The sequence below is a fragment of the Harpia harpyja genome, chromosome 2, assembly GCF_026419915.1.
Source record: "Harpia harpyja isolate bHarHar1 chromosome 2, bHarHar1 primary haplotype, whole genome shotgun sequence".
NCBI lineage: Eukaryota > Metazoa > Chordata > Aves > Accipitriformes > Accipitridae > Harpia > Harpia harpyja.
Window position 1 is genome coordinate 15978927 of NC_068941.1, and position 18823 is coordinate 15997749.

The 18823-nt window shown below is 40.9% G+C and overlaps 1 long non-coding RNA gene across 2 annotated transcripts; it reads right to left on the bottom strand.

The window, feature by feature from the left end:
• Positions 1-1141: 1141 nt before the first annotated feature.
• LOC128155004 (uncharacterized) lies at positions 1142-18595 on the bottom strand. Of its 2 annotated transcripts, XR_008239505.1 has the most exons (5): positions 12330-18595; positions 8438-8560; positions 6709-8135; positions 4649-5310; positions 1142-2810 (listed from the first exon to the last, which is right to left on the bottom strand). It is a non-coding gene; the product is annotated as an uncharacterized LOC128155004 (long non-coding RNA). The 2 variants fall into 2 exon arrangements; XR_008239501.1 differs by lacking the exon at positions 1142-2810 and having other exon boundaries at positions 3573-5310.
• Positions 18596-18823: the final 228 nt, after the last annotated feature.

Sequence of the window (18823 nt, forward strand, 5' to 3'; positions counted from 1 at the left end):
CAACACTAGGAGCATCTCTTATGGATTTATTAGTTGTGGGCTTCTCACTCCTCATTTTTAAGGAGGCTATAATAGCAGTGTAGAAAGCAATCCCCATTTTTAATTTTTCACAGATAAACCTTTTCACTGAAGCACCAATGGAATAAATACTAATTTACAGATTACTAGTCCCAAGGTTCTAATGACAAGTCACTGAAGAGCTTAAGACAAATTTGTATCACTCCATCTGGTGGAGGCAAAAGCTGAATGTCTATTTCAACAATGACCATGACACAGAAACATTTTGCCATTGTTTTGCATGCTCCCTAAGAAAAAGACCTGAAGGAAAAAATGCTGGGTTTGTACTTGACCATTCTCCAGAGGCACTTCTTGACTTGAAATCTGAGACCAGTTCTCTGATCATTATCTTCCAACACAATCTCATTGCTCCAAGTCATTCCAGTGGATAGCTAGAAACTTCCAGAAAAATGGAAATTCAAATACGTTCAGGAGTGATGATAAAAGTACCTCATTGGAAAATGTTGGAAGAATTTTAGTGAAACTGGGGTTATGCTATGGTATAGTTCTATATCTCTTACACAAATGAGTTCCTGCAGCAAATAAATAACATGTTAATTCATAAGCCTTCTACCCCTCCATTTTTCCTCAGGAAACTCTAAATCTCCAAGATGATAAATCACTTTGCCCTTCAGTTCTTTTAAGTAAAAATGCTGAAGTCCTATTATGCTTTTCTAGGGCTCAAGCTACACAGAAGAAAGTGGCAGAGCTTTATGCCCTGCAACAAGCCTGCAACAAGCCTGTGGGGAGGCAGTTTATGGTAAACGTAGGAGAAACATTGTACTACAGACACAGTCAGAGAGCTCTGAAGTAGGCTGTTCTTCCCTTTGAAATATTTTTTTCTTTCCTCCCACTTTAGTCTATCTTTGCATAATCTCTTTTATTTTGTTCAAGTGAAGCAGCAAGAAATTCCCCCTCCTCTTTTTTTTTTTTTTTTTTTTTTTTAAATTGAGAAGAACTGCTGGTACTCAGCCTCTGGTGGGAAAAAGCACAGACTGAGGCACAGTCCTGGCTCACTTCTCCCACATTATTCACTCTGATGCAGTTAGAAGCCAATGCGCACTAATTGCTGTGATCTCTCCATTTGGCTTTTAACTTAAATAGCCATCTGTAGGAGAATCTCAGCTGCTTTCAGCAGCCAGAAGCACTTGAAAACAGCAGCCCCCTAACATTGTTTCATTTTTACAACTCTGAGGTCACGAAAGAGACCACTAACTGTTTCAATGAAACTCCATAGGATGGGCTTGGCTGCATGATTTGTTTCTGCTTTAGGATTTAATTTGAACAATATGGACTTTTCCCCATTAGCATAAAATAAATCAGCACTTTGCACTAGTTTCCCACGCATCACTTTCAACAGGCTGCCAACACTAGGATCATGTGGATAGATGACAAGCACTCAAACTACTTACATCTATTAGAGTCCATTGGTCACATCAGCTCTTGGTTTTGATCATTAAGTTGCATATCACTGTTACTTACTTCCCACAGTCACCAGGTTTAATATACACACATGCCTTGTAATTCAGCCACAGAGCATATTTAGACAGTCATAAATTCAAATCAGGTAGCAGGGGTTTGAATAATATAAGACATTTTCCCTCAGTAAGGCAGTTATTTGAAATACACTGTAGCTATACTTGCAGGATTTCAAGGAGATCAAGTATCGGAATTCATATTTTCCTTTCCCGGATTTCCATATTCATGTTAGCACATAAAATGCTGCTTTATATATAAATGATTTTGTTCCATAAATCTAACTGAGGTAAGTTTGAGATCTACTGAACTGGAGTCTAGTTATGTCAGTTCATCTTTAAAATAATGTGGGATGAAACAAATGATCCAAGTTAATAAAGGTAAGCCATTGAGCTAGCTGGAAAGAAGAGAATATTTTTCCATGAAAGACTTACAGGTTTCTTCTTCGCCCCACACCAACCCTGCCTTAGTGCACTGTGCCGTAGGGGACATCACAGGTAGACAAGGAAACGCACTGGATTTAGGCAAAAAGCAAAAAATTAGCACGTTCTAGATGCCCCTACTCCTTAACAGCTGTACCATCCCATACCCTTACCGATTACGAGGCACACGAGGCCGCACGCAAACTCAGTTTGCAGGCAGGAGGCCAACACTCCATGGACAGTTTGGTTTCACACAGGTGGTCTCAGCCCCAGGGCCGGCATGCCGCGATACAACATGGCCGCCGCCCCACCATGCTAGTCCGAGGCTGCCCCCACCCCGTTTCTCAGCAGCCCTCAAGGCTCCATGGTGCCCCCACCCCTTCCTCACAACCACACGCTGCTGTGAGCTTTCTGCTTTTGGCCACACAACACACCCCTCACCCTCAAGAGGACAAGCAGCATCAAGTCTATCTCCCCTCCATAATGGCAGACCTCCTGCCTACCCCCAGGGCTGCCTGCCTGACCCACCCAGCCCACTCCTGGGGAGCTTTTAACCATTTTCTACCCAAAAGAATGGGAGCAGCAACTCACCTCATGCTGTGGGATGCAACAGCAAGCTCTTTAAATTGCCAACAGGATTTTTCTGAGGCAGGGTGCCAGGTACCACAGCTGGCACCAACCAAACTGATTACCAAGGGGGCTGTCTCCTCAGGGGCGGCCAGCAGCAGCCTCTTTAAATGCTTTTAAACTGCCACCAGGGAAAGCCCAAATAAGACAACACGTTTCTTATCTACAGTAATCAATATGGTGCCGTGTAAAATGCAGTACTTCTCCATCTCAACGAGTTGTTCACCACTTACAAAAAAAAATTAAAAATACAAACACAAAATTGAAAGTTACTCCAAACTTTCCCATTATGCCTATGCCTATTGCATTTCTGACCCATACCCAATGCCGAGAAGGTGTCAGTACTGCCAGAGGAGCCTCACTAGTCAGGACACTGCCAGGAGCAGCATATTTTCTGGGGAGAGAGCAATAACACAGCCACAGGTGTTTCAGCCGCCAGCCTGGTGATGTACAGAGGCGATACCCTCGACGGAGCAAAACCAGTCTTTTGTACTTTGCTGTTACAACACAGAGGAGCCGTGACTGCTTTCCACAAGGTGCACATTCAGTGATTAACACTGAATATATGCTGGGGCAGGGGGGAGCCCTGGCAGTTTGAGGAGCTCACGTCAGAGAATCTGCCGAAAGCCCCAACTGAGCGGCCTCTGTGAAGAGGGGCGAGCGCAGGAATTAATTACCGTATCTGTACAGGTCGTCTCAAACAGCCCACACTTTCTCCCCTGGCCTGGCTGCATCGGGTAGGACCCCTTCGGCGGTCACCCTTCCCACAGACTGCTTTCAACTACCCGAGACCCCAGGACTCTGCCGCCCAGTCCCGCGCCGAAGGAGGTAGCACAGAAAGTAGGTTCAGGCCGAAGCAGTCAGTCTCGCGCTTAATGCTTGATACATTTCCTCACATGCAAAACAAAGCTAAGCACATGCAGTTTTTAGTTGTGTAACCTTGAGTTCTGCATACCAAGAAACCACTTAAAAATAACCACCTTTTCTGGGTTTTTCTGTGAAGCCATACCATGTCCTAAACTATCGATGAGCTAAGACACAGGATACACAGGTTTGGGGAGATTTAAAACAACAAAAAAAAGAAAGACAAAACGAATCAGAAACTGAACTGGGGCATAGGCAGGAAAAGCATGTGATTCCTGGCTCTGGGTCCAGCAGACAGGGTTGGCGATCTTCCAGGTGTGTCTGCTGCGGAGAGGATTTCTACAAATAGTTTTGCAAACTACAGCAGAGGTCCAAAATATTTACAAAACATTCAGAAACACAGACTGTCATTCAGCTTTCTGCTCCAAGTGAAAATATGTATCCTATCCATGTTAAGGGGCTTTACCTATACCTGGACATTTCTATGATCATCTTTCAAGATCCAGTTATCTCTGGTCCAAATTATCTGTCATGCTTCTTGTCTAGACCAGTCTGTATACTGTCTATGTAAATTTATATGCCAGTTTTAGTTGCGAAAGAAAGATGGACTTGCTGAAGAAAGAACTTGAATATGTATCTAAATACTACGATAAAACAAACTGCAGATGCTTCTCTGAAAACCACGAGAGATTAAACATGCACATTTTTTTCTAAACACTTCATATTTCAATTGGCAGCTATAAGCCAAATTATTCTGCCTAACCCCAAAACAACACTTCTACAGAAGCATCAAAATTTCATGCAGAAAAGTTTTTTGAAAATGAGGGGATTTTTTTTCTTGAGAGTTTACATGGATAGACTAAACATTTCTAGGTTTTTTTAAACATACAAAAATCAGATGCTGTCCACCTGCTAATCACCAAGGTCAGATAGAAGAAAAACCCAAATTGCTCCACATTCACATCTGAATTTTTGTGTATGTATAAAAACTTCATGTTGTACAACTGTTAGAGCAGTTTGGATTGAACCAAATATTGAACTAAAGAAGTAGCTTCAGATTTTGTTAAGAAACAATCATTTTCCCTGTATCGCTGGACAATTCCAGCACAGCTGCAACCAGCCTCACTGGATACAAAGTCTTCCTTTTTTGCATTTGCCCGAGATTCCAGTGCCACAACAGCTCAACGAAGGGTTTTTTTTACCTTGGTAGGAGTGCAGTAAGTCTTCAGAATGTGCATATGTTTGTACTTGCAGAGTAGGTTATAGCTGGAAAAAAAAGGATAATTTTTTTGGTTTAGGGGAGGAAAGGGGAAAGACCAGTGCCATAGACAAGAATTTCATTAAGATAAAGAAATCCCAGTTCTCCAAAGGGGAAAAAAAATTCAGCTTTGCTTGAAGATCTTTCATGAAACAATTGAAGTGTGGTCGTTATCATTTCAGTCTCTTAAAAAGTGACAGCTGCAGATTTGCATGATTGTCTGACCTGGCCTTGAAATTTGAGTTCTTCTTTAGCTTGTTTAAGCCCTAAATTCCATTCCAACCAACTAAAGACAATTTTTATCAAAAAGCTGTTGCACCAGCATGTAATCTTCCAATGAAATCTATCAAAACCATAGCAATAGGCCTAAAATAAGACACTAAAACTTGACAACCAAAAAAATTAGCTGCAATTATGTATCATTGTCTTATCCTCACTGCATCTGCTAAAGTAGTCATCCTCTAAAGCCCATACAGAGCATGTTTTTGCATGTCTGCAAATATTTTCATTATCCTAAAGTACAACCGAAGAGTCTCCCAGTGATGTTAAAATGTTCGGAGCAGCAGAAGAAAGCAAGACATTTTTCATATCAGGAAGTGAAACAACCTGCATTAATTAAAAAAAAAGAAATGAAAAATTGGTTAAGATGGAACAAAACCAATTTATTTACATATTACTTTCCATCATTTTAGAACTTTTTATGTAGTTGGTTTATGGCATTTTTCACTTTCCTTTTCCAGACCAGAAGTGAAAAAGTTTAGTGAAAAATAAAGAAATATAGAAATGAAATCTTCTACAACATTTACAAAATGTCTGTCTCATGTAAAAGATGAAATGTTTTGTTGTCTTCAAAATCCCCTTTTCACTCTATTGTGGCTGAATCTATGTGCCAAAACAGATGCATGTTTTATAAGTGGTATTCCTTATGCTTACTTATAAGGCTATGAAGCAGTGTAAGAGAGCAGGAGCTGCTGTCTCAGAGCACATATAAGTGGGTTATTTTTGAGGGAAAGATTCTAATACATAAAACCAGTATTATCTAGTTGTTATTAGTGTTTTTCACTTGTACCGCTCAAAGCATCCCTTAAAGGGAGCCAGGGTCCTTAGTAGGAGGCCTACTATTCTTTTCTAAATAAGACAAACATCATCTACAAGGAGCATGTTAGTGGACAAACACTGACAATGGAGAGTAATTTTGAATGAACTGCTGTACTCATCATACCTTCTTAAGGCAAGAAGGGAACAATTTGAAACGATTCTAATAGCTGACTGGAACAGCAATGGAAACATTGAGAAAACTTCTTTCATTTTACTGAAACAGAAACTGGCATCTGACTACACATGTATAAAGCTCCCTTCTAACAGAACGCAAGCATCTGAAGATCAGAACATTTGTATGTGTGGCTGCACACCGAGATCAGGTATTTTCAAACCCAGCCTAATACTCAGATGTCTAGTTGAACAGTTGCATGTCTCAACACCCCAGTTTTTGACACAGTTATTTAAATACCTTAAACATGTAGATGTTTTTGCCAATTTCTACTCTAATCTGCTTTCACTAAAGGAAAAGTAATGAACTAGTAGATAGTACTTCACATTTAATTAAGGTACCAAGAGAGGAGGTGGGTGAAGGATGAAGAAAAGGGACAGAAAATATTATTCTAGACTACTTGGGCATATTTACTAAAATTTCTTTAGACAAAAAATTGGCTCCTCTGAAGATCTCCAGAGGTTCCTCCACTGATTGTGTAGGAATGCTACGAGAAATACTAGGTAACTTCTACTACCTGGGATCCAGACTGTTTTAACTTCCTGAAGATAGATGCCTCATGGAGTGAGAATAGCTCTTAAAAATAATAAAAATATAATGCCATAGGGCAACACCAGTGCCAGTTCTAATATCATCTTGCTTTTCTGCATAATAGTCTAGTGGGTAACACCATTGGCTGGGAAGTGGAAAATCTATGTTCTAGGTTTTCTTAACCTGAAAGGCTCTGAACTTACATCTTCCAACTTGTAGAAGTATATCTAAAGCAGCAGGTAAAGGCCCTTTTGGGAGGGTTGAAGTGAAAGAGGGGGCACTCTCCAGCCTTCCTAAGGCCATGCAGTCAACAATGCCAGTCACGGGGCCAGAAGAATAGTAGACAAGCAGGACTCCATGTGCTCTCATCTGAAAGAGGGCACAGTGGGGGATATCATGCTCTGCTACCAGGCAAGTGCATGTATTTTACCCTAGACTGTCCCAGGTTCAAAACCAGAGGCTATAACCCTAAGTGGGAGAACAGCTGTCAAGATTAATCAATATTGTTGGGCTGAACCTACACCCTACTTGCTTCAGCAACAGGACTACAATTGATTGACTTCTTATTTGCTGCCTTGTTGACTATTTGACTTTAATCTTCAAGTAATAGCATGGCCAGCCTTCAAGGGAGGCATGAAAAACAAACTCACTCTGAATTCACAGCACCCGGTGGCTGAGGTGCTTTCCTGAAATACAGATTAAAACTACCGTAGACTGATGCAGCCTTGAAATACAGCCCTACCCTCTTACTCTTGGGGCAGGTGCTGTAGTAACCACCACCGTAAGGGGTGGACAGACATCAATAAACTGTGTTCCAGGAGACCAGGGTTGTGTCTTGGGTGACTTTGGACAAGCCACTTCACCTTAGTTTGCCTCATCAGATTAGTTTCAATTTTGAAAACAACAACAACAACAAAAAAATCCCAATGCTAACAACCAAAAATAAATCAACTAAAGCTCACTGGTTTTAGCTACAGTAAATTTTCTTTTCCTCTTAGCCCCATTTTTCACTTTCAGCCCATTACTTAAATACCTCAGCTGAGGTAGAGTAGACACAAGAGCTTCATGTTCTACAGTCACAGGAGGGCAGAGGCAAGAGGAAGACAATTTTCTGTGAAAAAACAAGGAATAATTTGGATATTTCTTTATTTTTTTTAAAGGATAGTTTTTATAACCCATTGCAAGCAAAAAAATATATAGTCCTTAAACACTGAAAACCTCTGGAAATTTTCAGTAAGGTCCACAACAGGCCGATTGGAAGAATTACTATAAACAAAGAAACAGTGTTTTGCCAGAATGTCTAGTCAGGTTTTTCTGGAGAAATTGTCATCTGAATTCTTCCTCTTAGTAGCACATCACCTTGATGTAATGCATACCATCACCACCACCCACCACCCCATAAATTATATTTCACACACTGGAGTATAAAATTAGATTTCCCTGAAATTTCTAGCTGTCCATGAGTTTCACTTTGGTTTTGTGAAGAGACATGCTGATCTTCCTATCATCTGAAGAGACCATGGTGCTTCAGTTGCTGATGAAAACGTGCATGGCCAGAGTCATAGTATTCAAGCACACTTTTCTTTAGATACTTCTATTTTGGAATTTCCAGCAGGTGAAATACTAATTTCTGTTAAAAGAGGATTTTGTATGTTTAGGGTACTTTTATCAGTCATTTCATGAAGCAAACAAAGTAATCTGCATGAACACCATGCATATTGGAATTGTTCAGGACACAGCTTCCAAAAATTTGAGCCCGTTCTAGAGTTTGATGTTTTTCATTGGAAGAGATTTAAGCTAGGTTGTGATGAAGCAGAAACTGGCTCCTGACAAAAAAAACCACAGCAAAAAAACCCTCCCCCACCAAAACCCCAAATATAAAGGTTTAGCAAGAATTCTCCTGAAGAGAAGAAAAGAAAGATTATTACTAACCTTTCACTTATGGGTATAGCGTGCTTCATTAACTTGCATTGCATTTGGTTGTTGAAATCCGTATGTGTGTCCACACAACCAGATAGCAGGACTGTTGTGTAGAAATCACCACAGAAAGGGCTTCTACCATCAGGAAAAAAATAAGACTCATATTTAGAAATACCAGTCCTTCAGAAAAAAACCTCCTATTCCTGCATTCACCCATTATGTAACATTCAGAGACTGCAAGATTTTCTATTCCATCTTGTGAAGAAACATTGGAAAGAAAACAGTTTTATTGAGTTGATTTCAATCTGAACTGGAAATACCAGTTCATTTGGATTTTTCTGTTAACTAAAAGGCCTTCAAGGAAAATAAAAAAAGGTAGGTATCCTCTAACCAGCAAGCTGGTACCAATATACTGACTTAAATATAATTGAAGCCTGTGCCCAACAGCTGTGTTTGCAAAGCTGCTGAAGGTACAAAATTTTTTTTTTTTTAAAAAGGAGAATGCTTATTCATCAATATTTGGGCCAAAACACCCTGAGTTCAGGATTACTTCAAACTACAGTTTTGTTTTTCCCCTTATAAAGACAGTCCTTGCTTCGCACATAAGCTCTTATTCTGAAACACACTGGTCCTTTCTAGCATTCGGACACTTCAAATCAATACTCGTGACTTCGGTTTTCACTCGTCTTTAGTTGTCCAAGGATAAATGTTGAGTTGCTTGATTTCACTCTCTAAATCTCAGCACTTCCCTTCCACTTCCTTCTGTCTTACACCTTCAGCCTTCCAAGCCTCCACCTCCAGTTGTGTTCCCTCACTTCAGAGATCTCCGCTTCTCAGACTTCATTGTTGGTTGCTTACTATCTTGGCTGCTTTCAGCCTTCAAATCTCAACTCCCCCTCTGTTCTTCTAGTCACTGGTCTTTTTATACTCTCTCTGCTATTCCATCCTTTATACTCTTCTGGACTTCTTAGACCTATTTCTTCCATTTACGTAAACTATTTCTAACCCTGATCTCTGTCCTTGCTTCATTCTTGCCCCCCGGCATCTGACATTGTCACTAAAGCCCTTACATCTGAACCAGAATATTTATCCCATAGTCTTGCTTAATCTCTCCATTTCATTTATTCTTCACATGCTCCCAGCTCTCACTTCAAATTGAAAACACAGCTTTTTGCATAGCATTTCAGAAGTGCACTTTTTGATTTCTTACATCTTAGCAAAGGGGGGCATCTGTATCTGTATTATTTATATGCAGAAATCACTTTGGTCATGCACGTTGTGTGACTACATAAAAATTGCATTGTTCTGTGTCTCCACACCACCTCTGAGGGTTCCAGGATTCTGTGTGGTGAAAAAGCACAAGGGAATTTTGGAAGATCGTATTTTCCACTGACAGCTCATTCTGAGCTGAAGTGAGTACACACAGCAGTGACATTTTTAGCTGTGAGTCCAAATGCATTTTTTTTTTTTGTGGTAAAAGCCAAGCTAGCCCTAGTATTCAAAGGCCTGCTGCTATATCCACTTTCTTCAGTTAATACTTGGCCCAACCACATCTACCTCTAACCTGACATTCAGCTTCAGTCTTGTGGTTTTTTTGAATTTGGCATAATCTACATAGCTGCAAAATACTTAGCGCCAGCCTCCACTAGTCTGGAGTTGTCATTAAAACATACCTAATATGTCTTACAGACAGGAAACTGAAGATTCTATGAAAAGCAGATATGTTCTCATAAAGACAGATCCTGCCGTCAGACGTCGCCTTATGAGGAGCTAGGACTGAGCATAGCACCTCAGTCATACAGCACACAATCTCACACCCATGTGCAATGCATCCCCCAGGGCAGAGGAAGGGATGTTGCCCCATTTCTTAAGCTTGGGTAAAAAACCAGTAGGAGAAAGTTCCTGGCGTTCTTCTCCCACTTGCACCAATGTAAAGGGCAGAGAATGAAGTGCTTTAGTAGGAGAAGATATAAAGCATATTCCTTGACGAATATGGAAGAACTCCCTGATGTTATTTTTTTCTTAATTGACTGGATTTTGTCCAGAGCAGAGAAATAAACAGAACTCATTAATTGTAACATTAATGAAGTCCATGTAGGTTGGGCTCAGCCACCTATTTGTTCAGTTGTCGGAGTACCTGAATCCAATACAAACATTTGCAAAGAGCGGAGACAGGGATTACAATATCGTCATAGAGTTCGTGACTTTCTTCCAAGACCTTTCTGCTAGGTCCCATTCATGCTTACTTCTCACTTCTTGCATTCTCTGTGAACGCCCTTCATGGCCCATGAAATAACAGTGCAAGAAAGAAAGTTTTAAGACTCTGGAGCCAGGAAGATGGAAAGTACAGCTTTTTCTTCCTTGCTTGCAGTAGTTGTTTCCTCCTCTAAACCCCAGGTGTTAGTTTTGCACAGTCATATCCTGAGTTACCGATTCAAGCTAGTTTATGAGATATGGACAACTGTAGCTGCCACAACCTCTCAAACACACTGCATTGCTCTAATTTGCATGTATGAAAGTGAAGGGCTTTGCTGCTAACCCCCTCAAACACTTCCACGACTGGCAAAAATTAAAGCAACTACCTTTATTTTGGATTCCAGTTATCTTTCTGTTACTTGTCTATGGCTGTTTGTTATGTTTGTATGGGCAAGCAGATTATTTAGGTAGATGAGAGCTGCACTCACAAGACAGGATTTTTGTGCATTTCACAACTCTGCTCACAAGAGAAGAGCAGACAGTTCAGAATGGCATACAAGTTGCAGTTTTGCCATGAATTTGTTATCAGTGAGAAACTGGTGGCCTTAGTTGGCATTGGTACAGCAACAAACTGAAAGCTCTAACTTGGCTGAGGAGCTGAACCGGTAGGCCATAAAAAGGTGCCAAATCATCTATCAATGTTCTGGATGATTTCCACCTGAAGTTAAATTTTCAACTATTTTCCCCACTAGCACACAATCCAATTGTGTTGCCAATCATATTTATAATTAGCACACGCAAACCTGCCTCATTTTCTCAGTTGGCTTCCTAGCAAATACGTGTGTATAGGGAAAAAAACCACATGCCCCTTATTGGTACTAACCAAAATGGTTGTTAGTAAAATGTGTGAATGAGAACTGAGATCCAGATTTCCAAAGATATTGAAACATACGTGAACATTTCTATAATCAGTCTAAGCTTCCTGATAAATAAGTAGTCTGTGACCAAGGAGTCACATTTTTCTTTTGCTTTGTTAGCACAAAATGAGTAGAACGAAGTTTCTTCATCTTGGCTCCACCAGCAAAAGCTCATCGGGGGCTTATTGGAAAGAAACCATTTTGGATTTCCAGGGGAAACTATTTGTGCATTTCTGAGGATCTGACAAATTTAGATTGCTAAATCTCATTTCAACAGCACACAAATAAATTTTGATTTAATGTCTTAAATGTCCAAATGGCTTTCAAAAATTTTCTACCCAAGACCCTTATAAACTGCAACAGTGAGTGAAGCAACATTAAAATAACTTTTTAAACGAGGGGCTGAATTGAACACTGATTAGGGCATTCTCTCTCCCAAAGAGGAAGTCCCATAAGAAATTATTTAAACCTAGGAACAGGCAAGCCCTTATAAACCCTAGAATTCCAACTTAGACATCCATAGTAATTATATATAAATGGCAATGGTGGGAATTTTGTAAATGGTGGTGTAAATACATAATTTAGCATAATAGCATCTATTTTAGCAACACCACAACAACCAAGCAAAAAGTAGGACAGAAACTTGCAAAAACTAAGTATGAAACCACATATTTGGTTTTTACTGTCCCCCCTGTCCCCCTACTCCCCCCCCCAAAAAAAAACCCCAAACAACCAAACCCCACAACAACAAACAAAGTTCTGTTTAAATGGAACACAAAATTGGAAATGACCGAGCATTGGCACAGGTTGCCCAGAGAAGTTGTGGGATCTTCATCCCTGGAGATATTCAGAAGCTGTCTGGACATGGTCCTGGGCAACTGGCTGTAGGTGACCCTGCTTGAGCAGGGGGGTTGGACCAGATGCCCTCCAGAGGTCCCTTCCAACCTGAGCCATTCTGTAATTCTGTGAAACACACAGATGCTTCCACACCTATGGTAGAATTCAGCAAAATAAAACAAGGGTAGTTGGTTTGTCCAACCTTAAACAGTAAATCAGTAGAGCAATTTCTTGTGAAGCTGGCTGCTTGAATGGCCAAATTGCTTTTTGATAGTTGTAAGAGGTACACAGATCAAAGACATATATGCCAAACTATGTAACAGAAACCACCTCAGTAGTTCTCTTTCCTGAACAATGTGGTTTAAACGTTTATCATTCATACCATTTAATCACAGCTACTTTGTCCTGTCACTACTAAGCTACTGTTGAAATGGCTTTCTCTTCCCCATTAGCCTCACCAGCAAATATTTTCTTCTTGGCGTGCTCACAAATATGTGAGCTTTACTTTGATATGAGCCTTCTTTGATGGCTTATATCTTAGGTGAGAGCCAAACAGGCATTTTCTGCAGCACAGCCACTTGAGATCCCCTCCCTGTCTTTAAGTCTCTGATGACTTGCTTCCCTATCTCAGTACTCTCCAGTCAGTGCCCTTCTGAGCTTTAAGTTTTTCAATTGTGAGTGTTTGTGTGTATGTGTATACGAAAATCTTTAATCTAGATTCTGTTCTCACCCCTCAGAGCTGTTTTCTGATATATATCTCATGTTCTCTTCCAGTACACCAAGGCTACTTTCTAAGGGGTAAATTTCTAAGGGGGAACAGATAGTCCTGGCTCCACTTACTGCAGCTGGTGGCCACCTTCTACTTTCTGACATGGCAACCCACTCCTCAGTCTTTGTTTATATTCCTAATTTGTACACTGCTTTTCATCCATACTGGGTGTTCCTGCAAATGCATGTCTGAAAGCAAACGGTTGGAAATTTCAGTCACTACAAATCCCAGAAACTGATTCAGCTTCTTAAACAAATGTGTTAAACAAATATGTTTTGAATAGAAATTTAAAGGCTTTATTAAGATCTAAAAATACCAGGTAGGCATCTTTTAAAAGGTAGCTTCCCCTGGCCCTACATTTTGCCTGATTGTATAACAAATGCAAATCCTGATATTTTTAATCTTCTTTGAAAACCTTAAACACACTGTGCCCTAATTCCAGTTGTATATGTTCACTGCTTCTATTTCAGTTCAGTTACTAAATGAAAGCTAGCCATAACCCCTCCTCTGTCTAGTACTGAATCTATGCACTTCAAAGAAGTTGATACTTCCTCATTTGCTATTAAAGCTTTTTGCAGTGTCATTATTTTAATGAGAATCTTTCCGATGATTACAGACTATTTTTCTATCATCAAGGTCTATCATTGGTCTTGAAATTCAATATGCAGATAAGAAAGCAAATCCAGCCTTCTGAGTCACTAGAATGTCTCAAGGTGCCAAGATTCAAAATGCAGTGGTGATGAATTCATTCTTCTTCTCATCACAGTAGGATCAGAATTTGGGATGCCATGTTAATCATCCTCACAAAAATCCCATTTTAAAATGTTCTTATTTAATGCCAGGATTATACATCTTGATCAAAATGTATTCTCGGGTTACAATAGGGTGCCTATAACAGGGCACAGACAGACTGCCTAGGTGTAATGAGGCTGATAGATGAATAACAATGTTGCTATTCATATAGGCAGACCCTGCTGTATCTGAGCCATCTGCTGCTGAAATTGCAAATCTGTACTGAAGAATGGTAGATTATTTTTTCTCTTCTATTATTCAGACAGCCCTTTTCATTTGATATATCTTGCAGGCACTGGATCTATGCTTACTCGTTCTAAGTGAGAATCCGAGATCAACTTTTTACTGTCAGAAGACACTTTGCAAGCTCAGAATAACATGCAAGTGTGAAATTATATTCCTTAAAAGAATATGCGTAACTGGATGATACTTTAAAAGGAATTCCTTTGTTAACACAAATGAGATCTAAAACTAGAGGTTTAGTTGAAAAGAAGTTGTATGGGAGAAGAAAATAGCAGCCCAATATCTACAGCACAGAGCAAGACAAATGAAGGTCAGTAAATTGCTCACATGAATGGTCTTGATGACTCCAGTGGATTAGGGATGTGAGAAAATTTTGCACAGTTTGGGCCACAGTTACAATGAAAATTAATCTGTTTTAGAAGTCATCGGCAATACTGCTCCTGAAGCCTTGTGAATGCTCTGGGCTTGACCCCTGAGAGGCACAAAGCAGTATGGCTGACTTCTAGAAAGGTCACACAGTTGCTTAACACCAGTCAATGTCGGACACTAGTATTGCAGAACATCACAAAACTTGTGCTAGATGAAGAAGTGGTCTCTGTGCAAAGATTAGATTTTTGCCAACTACTACAAATGAGGGAAGAAACAACGTCAAAACATATTTTTTCCTAGAAAACAATGGTTAGTTTGCACTTCGTGATTCACACTTAAAACACTGTATCTACCACTGTTTACTGTTTGTTAACACTAGATTACTGTAGTTTACTGCTACCCCAGAACACCCTGTTAGTAGTAGCTACGTGCCTCAAAGCCTGTTACAGTCACTTACTGACTAAACAGATTTGATTCCTCCACATATTTTTAGTCACTGCTAACAGCAGGGATTATTCTATATTCTGTACAGAAGAGAGCGAGCTGGACTTCGTTTTGTTTCATAGAGTTGACTTTTAACTGATGTTGTCTTTCATAATGAAAACCACAAAACATTGGCACAAGTTCAGCCTCCAGAAGTCCTTCCAACCTCAACCGTTCTGTGATTCTGTGATTCCATGTGCATGCGTTTATGTGTACAAAACTTCCTGGTCCTAACAGTGCATGTGACTCTACCCTCATGGGGAATCCTTTACTGAGTAAGAAGCAAGTTCCATTCCTCCTAATCACTCTGCAACAGCAACAAGATAAAACACCAGAGCATTCCTGATATACATATGGTGCCTTGCCAGGATGGAGCCTTTTTCAGGTGCTTGCTGTATTTTTCCTGATGATCTTCCTCAGAACCCAGGATTTTCCAGACTTTGATCACAGCACAGCCTCTAGGGCTAATATCTTCTTGCACCTTCACCGGCATTGTCTGCAGTTTCACACAGCAAGTAGCATTCTACACTTCATCTCTCATTTTTTGTAGAGACCTGAAATAATCTATTTTTTCACTCAGAGAGCAATTATTGAGATACGGTGTCATCCCTGGTAATGTTCGTTGTGGAACAGCCTTCCTTAAGTTAGTCAAAACCCATGTCCCACAGTTCAACTTAGAAGAATTCTGACAACTGGACAGGCAGCTACCTCCTCAGTAAATTCATGACACCAGATATATATACTCAGTGAGTATGTTAACCAGAGTATGTGAAACAGAATTTTTTCTACATTACTTATACATCTCTATGTTTACCTACCCAGTCTGTACTATTGAACTTCCAGAATTCCTGCTGGAGGTAGCTACAAAATATAATAGTCAACCTGCTGAAAATTTTAAGCAAAGGGTCCTCCAGAAATTTCTTTTTCCTTTTTGTTTAAATGGAGGTACAAAACTGCTGCCAGATATACCTGAAATACATACAAAGTAGTTCCACTAAAATTAGCCCAGGCGTTCCACTTACTAAGGCTACACTACAGCTATGCAAAATGATCCCTCACCAGCTACACATTTCAGGAAAAATTCTCCTTGTCTGGTGTACTTTTGATGGCACAAACCTGGCAAAAGCACCTCTGCTGCTTCTTGTTCAAAACACCTTTTGTATGCAAAAAAAAGGTTATGTCCAGCATAAAGTGAAAAAAAGGGTGTTCACAGGTTAACTGAGGCAAGGGAGGGGCACAGAAAAACATATCTCTGCAGGGGGATCTCCCACAAACCCTATCAATAGCATACATTAGAATACACCCCTTCCTGCTCTTGTACACAGACTGGAGTTCCCAAATTAGACAGCACGGACGTCTTACTCTGGCACTTCTCTCTACTGTACTTGAGCACACATAGGAGGGAATAGAAAGTCATAGTCAATTATTTGAATAGTTTTAAAGCATGATTATAAAGTGGTGTCTGAAAGTAAAACTTAGTGCTTTGAAAACAACTGGTTTGAAATTCTGTCAATAGACCCATGTCTTACTATCAAAAGAACAAGTGCTATCAACAAAAACCATCCAGTTCATCTCTAACATGGTTGCTTCCAGCCATCCAGCCTGGTTCAAAGCTCGCTAGCAGGAACATTTATGAGACAGAAAGATATTTCATGTGTTTGTGCGTGCATCTTTGATGCTTTACTTCTTGGCAAGGACTGCTGAAGAACAGAAGCAGTCCTACTGATTTTTGACAATTCACTGCAAGGTGCTTTCACAGTCTTGTTTGAGACAGCGTGAAATGGCCTGCGGTGGTGATCACACCTACTGTCTGTCTACAGACAGACACACATAGTGTTAATAATACCCCGGGCCCTTCAGTCTTTCTCACCCTGTATCATATTTACCATCCACAATATTGTCTGGTTTCATTTATAGGTTAGACCTCTACAGACAGGAAAACACACTGGCTGCTGCTGAGCCTGCTTCTAGCATGTACAAGCAGAAGGGGAATAGAAAAAAACAAGTGGATACAAACAAAATTTTAAAGGCCTGAAGGGTGAGTTTGCATAAGAAAGGGTTTAAGAGTTAAAAATGCCTAAGTCTTTACTGCCGGGCTTTTGATTTTAATCATATTGAAAATGCTTTTCTCTGTTTACGAGATAAAGGTTAATGCAGCTTGTGGGTGAATCCTTCAATGTGTGTTCATCTTGATGTTAAGCAAGAGTAAGTCTTTCGGTTTGACCAAGACGGCCAACGTGTATAAAAATAGGGATGATACATAACTAATATGAGTGACTATATAAAATAGTGTCTATGTTCTTTAGCAAAACATACTGAAACTGAAGAAGCATGCTTTTTTGCTTCTAACTTGTGTTCCACACTGTAAGTGCAGAAGCTAACTCTTAAACATTTTGTAGAAACTGTAAAATTGCAATTATTACCTCAGAAAGTACAGTAAGCTTGCAATTTTCAGCCTCCAGTTATTAAAAGCAGATGTGCTTTCACATTTTTACAGTGCTAAACTTTAAATCAATGTAGTACAAGCAACACTGTTACTTCGGGGGACAAAGCAGTTATGCTGGAAGTCTATAATAACACAAATGACATGGAAAAAGAGAAAGAGTAACTGCCCACTGGTTTTGTTCATAGTAAAAAGATAAAGAGGTCAATAAGCCTATTAGCAGATTTAAAAAAAAAAAAAAAAAAGAGAGAGAGAGAAAAGAGATCTTGAGCTATGGAACTCACGTCTTCAGCATGTTGTACAGGTCAAGTCTGCACTGCTGAAAAGGCAGTAAATTTGAAAAGGTTTGAATGCAAAGGGAGGAAGATTACATCTGCCCTGCGCTCATCTTTTTCTTAAGGCACCTGTTACTAGTGTTGCTGGCTTCAGGGTACTGGGCTCAGTGGGCTCTAAGTATTTTCATTTTCTTACATGTTATTCACAAATGGAGCTAGCTATTGTACGAACACAGCTAGCTAGCTGTGGTATTTGTTAGAAATTGGAAATTCAGAACTTGAAGGGATCTGCAGAGACTGTTTAATACAACCTTCTTGGCATTGTGCCTGTGTTATGGGTTTGTGTGGTGGGGTTTCTTGGTAGCGGGGGAGGGGGCTACAGGGGCGGCTCCTGTGAGAAGCTGCTAGAAGCTTCCCCGGCTCCAAGTCGGACCCACCTCTGGCCAAGGCCGAGCCCATCAGCGACGGTGGTAGCGCCTCTGGGAGAACAGATTTAAGAAGGGGAACCTGCAGTGAGTAGGGGGATTGGAATGTGAGAGGAAGCCCTCTGCAGACACTGAGGTCAGTGAAGAAGGAGGGGAGGAGGTGCACCGGAGGAGGGGATGCCCCTGCAGCCCGTGGTGAGATGGCAGGCTGTCCCCCCGCAGCCCACGGAGGGGAGCAGATGCCCACCTGCAGCCCGGGGAGGAGCCCACGCCGGAGCAGGTGGATGCCCCTGAAGATGGCCGTGACTCCGTGGGAAAGCCCGCGCTGGAGCAGTCTGTGACTGAAGATCGGCCCGTGGAAAGGACCCACGCCAGGGAAGTTTGTGAGGAACTGCAGCCCGCGGAAAGGACCCGTGTTGGAGAAGTTCGTGAAGGACTGTCTCCCGTGGGAGGGACCCCACGGTGGAGCAGGGGACGAGTGAGGAGTCCTGCCCCTGAGGAGGAAGGAGCGGCAGAGACAATGTGTGGGGAGCTGACACCAACCCCCATCCTCTGTTCCCCTGCGCCACTGGGGGAAAGGAGGTAGGGAATCTGGGAGTGGAGTTGAGCCGGGAAGGAGGGAGGGGTGGGGGAAAGGTGTTCTAAGGTT